The sequence below is a fragment of the Balaenoptera physalus genome (assembly GCF_965194825.1).
Source record: "Balaenoptera physalus genome assembly, chromosome: 4".
In the NCBI taxonomy this organism is placed as follows: domain Eukaryota; kingdom Metazoa; phylum Chordata; class Mammalia; order Artiodactyla; family Balaenopteridae; genus Balaenoptera; species Balaenoptera physalus.
The window spans coordinates 60,398,676-60,402,441 of NC_138891.1; the positions used below are offsets into that span (position 1 = coordinate 60,398,676).

The window sequence follows — 3,766 nt, forward strand, 5'->3', positions numbered from 1 at the left end:
AAAAAACAAACTTGTGGTTACCAAAGGAGAAAGGAAGGGAATTTGGAATGAACACACACTGCTATATATAAAATAGATACACAGTAAGGTCCCACTGTATAGCACAGTAAGTATTCAAAATCTTGTAATATCCTATAACAGAAAAGAATCTGAAAAAGAATACATATATATATTTACAATGTTACTATATATATATATATATATATATATATATATATATATATATATATATATATACACACACACATAACTGAATCACTTTTCTGTACACCTGAAACATTGTAAATCAACTATACTTCAATAAAAAATAAATAAATACCATACACAGGATGTAATTGTAAAAGTTGGGTTCCCTGTAGTTCTGAAAAGAACACATGTTTTAGACCTTGAGTCAATTTATCTTGTCTCTTTTAGGGAAGTCTACTTATATATCATATATTATTACTCCAATTGTGTATCACTAGAATGGTGCTGTTACCTCATATGCTTCAGTAAGGGTTGGTTGTGTTGACAGCAGGGAAGACCACGTGAAGAAGACAATGATGAACTTGAAACTCCCAAACAGAAGGTTTTCCCAGGGACTTGGTGGCCAATTCATTTACAAAAAACACATAACCAACATTACCATTCAATCTGAATAATCATTCTTAATCTGTCCATATATCAGCCTGGCTCCCTTTCAAGGCAGGTTGACACATATAGTGCCTTTCTGCAAATTAATAAAAGACGTTCCCTCTGGGCAGATGAGTTACCAAATGTCAACACTTCTCCCAGCTATTGAAGTCCAGCCCCAGGGCATACCACCTGGTCAGCATAACTCCTGGCTAGATGTTGCCCCCCATTTGCCCCTTCCGGCATCTGGGTGAAATGTACAAATTGCACAACTGACTGAACGTAGCAGTCCCCTTCCTCTTTTTTTTTGTTTCATTTGTTTCATTTCATTTCCTTTCTATTAGGTGATAGTAAAAGAATCGAGATATTTTCAGGGAGCAACATTTTCATATTCTTTTTAAGAAAATTGTAAAATATACATAACAAAATTTAACATTTTAACCATTTTTTAAGTGTAAAGTTCAGTGTCATTAAGTACAATTCACACTGCTGTGCAGCCATCATGATCATCCATCCCCAGGACTCTTTATCTTGCATAACTGAAATTCTGTACTCACCAGACAGTAACTCCAAATTACCCCTTCCCCACAGCCCCTGGAAACGACTCTCTGTCTCCATGAATTTGACTACTCTAAGTATCTCATATAAGTGGAATCATACAGTATTGTGTGTGTGTGTGTGTGTGTCTGGCTTATTTCACTTAGCATAATATATTCAAGGTTCGTCCATATCGTAGCATGTATCAGAACTTCCTTTTTAATGCAGAATAATAGTCTATGTGTATACCAGGTTTTGTTTATCCATTCATCTGTTGATGGACATTTGGGTTGCTTCCATCTTTTTGGCTATTGTAAATAATGCAGCTATGAATATAAGTGTACAAATATCTGTTCAAGTCCCTGCTTTAAATTCTTTTGGATATATACCCAGAAGTGGAATTGCTGGATCATATGGTACTTCCATATTCTAGAAGTTTGCTGTTTATTAACTGAAGTTTTCTTGAAAAGTCTAGCACTTAAATTGCCATTTTTTCTTGCAACAAAGGCATAAAACACATGCAACTCATATACTGAGTAATCTGTATTCGGTTCTCTTTTCTGCACCTTCAGCTGTGCTCTGTTATGTTCCTGGCTGTTTATAATATCTTGGGATATTCCATAACTTTCCAGTCACTTTTAGTTGCTAAAGACCAGTACACCCAGTTAAATACTCTAGGCGCCCCACTTTCCCCGCCCTTCCCCCCTCCCCTTAGTTCAAGCTTGACTGAGGGATTAGCAGGGTTAGGGGGTAAGGTCTGCTCTTCCATGCACCTCCCTGCCTGTCCTTAGGTTATGGCTCCCCAGGGGTATGAGGAGTGAAAGGGACAAGAGCCTACCTCTTGGCCTTTACTTTCCTTTTCTAGACATTCCCATAGAGAGTCATTTCCTTGGCTGCAACCTGCAAGTTTCTATGTTTAGCCCCACCTGCAATCGATTAAGTTACTACTTGGGCCCTGTTGAAACTTCTTAGGATTCTGTGGCTTTGTCCTCCGCCCCTAACTGATCGGAGCCAAGCTGTTTGTGTTACACATAACCCGTGTATGTTGGTACGTGCATATCTTCCCCAGTTCATCCCTGAGTCATTTTGCTGGATACCCCTGTTGTCAGATGCCTTTGGTAACCCATGTACTGACAGCCTCTTGGGGCAGGAAGTTTTGTGGATCCATTATGTTTGGATTTTACTTGTTTACATTTTAGAGTTTAAGCTTAGTAATTCCCAGTTGTGAAAGCACATCTCGTTTCCAGATCTTGTGCTAGGCACTGAAGTGAACTTTGGCATAGATTCTGACTTTCCGCTTAGCCTGGCCTACCTCTGTTCGGTGAATACTGCAGGCTGCTTGGCGCTCCTCCTAGCTCTCCTTCTTCATAAACTAACGCATAAACATAAGAGTTTAGGCCTCCGGACTTCTCTGGGGCCAGCAGCCGGCCGACCTGGGGCTCGGGGCCGCGGGCTCAGCCGACTACCATGGGCTCTGTGTCAAACCAGCAGTTTGCAGGTGGCGGCGCCAAGGCGCCGGAGGAGGCGCAGGAGGACGCGGCCCGGGCGGCCGAGGAGCCGCAGCTGCTGCGCGGAGCCGGCGTCTGTACGTGGTTCAACGTGCGCATGGGATTCGGCTTCCTGCCCGCGCCGGGGTCGCACTCGAGCCCCCGGTGGATGTCTTTGTGCACCAGAGTAAGCTGCACATGGAGGGCTTCCGGAGCCTCAAGGAGGGTGAGGCCGTAGAGTTCACCTTTAAGAAGTCTGCCAAGGGCCTGGAATCTATCCGCGTCACCGGCCCTGGTGGGGTGTCCTGCATTGGGAGTGAGAGGCGGCCCAAAGGGAAGAACATGCAGAAACGCAGATCAAAGGGAGACAGGTGCTACAACTGTGGAGGTCTAGACCATCACGCCAAGGAATGCAAACTGCCACCCCAGCCCAAGAAGTGCCACTTCTGCCAGAGCATGAACCATATGGTAGCCTCGTGTCCGCTGAAGGCCCAGCAAGCTCCCAGCTCACAGGGAAAGCCAGCCTACTTTCAGGAGGAGGAAGAAGAGATCCATAGCCCTGCCGTGCTCCCAGAGGCCCAGAACTGAGCCACAGTGGGTGGGGGCTCTCCGTTTGTGATCAGAAAGTTTTGAGGAACAGGCATCAATCGGCAGAGTGGAGAAAGGGGGGACAGTGTGGGTAGGGGGCAGCTGGCACTGCCATGTATCTCAGGCCAGGGGCCAAAGCGTCACCCCCTCTCCCCTCTTGGTGGGGGGAAGGGGCGAGGCAAAGAAACTCCAATCATGCTCTATCCAAATGCACGTGAGGGCTTTGGGGGGCTTCCTGCATGCTTTATCTGAGTCTCCACCCCCAGAATCTCCAGCTTTTGAAAGTGGCCTGGATAGGGAAGTTGTTTTACTCTTCAAGAAGGATATGGAATAATATTTCCCGTGCCAGAGTGAAAAGATTAAGCGTGAGACCAGATTGATGGACCCAACCCACAAGCCACTACCTTCTGTGGGAGGAAATACCTCAGGCGTAAGGCAGGGTTTTCCGCATCCTGTCTCCTCACAACCCCCTCCTGCGATAGAGTGCTGAGAACTGTCCCAAGCAGTGGGTTGTGATGCTAGGCAAAAGCGGGGTTGAGGGA

General features: G+C 45.4%; 1 pseudogene across 1 annotated transcript; it reads left to right on the forward strand.

The window, feature by feature from the left end:
* The first annotated feature begins 251 nt into the window (after positions 1-251).
* On the forward strand, positions 252-3,377 carry LOC309660585 (protein lin-28 homolog A pseudogene; annotated as a pseudogene). The gene has a single exon. The product of its transcript is annotated as a protein lin-28 homolog A pseudogene (transcript).
* Positions 3,378-3,766: the final 389 nt, after the last annotated feature.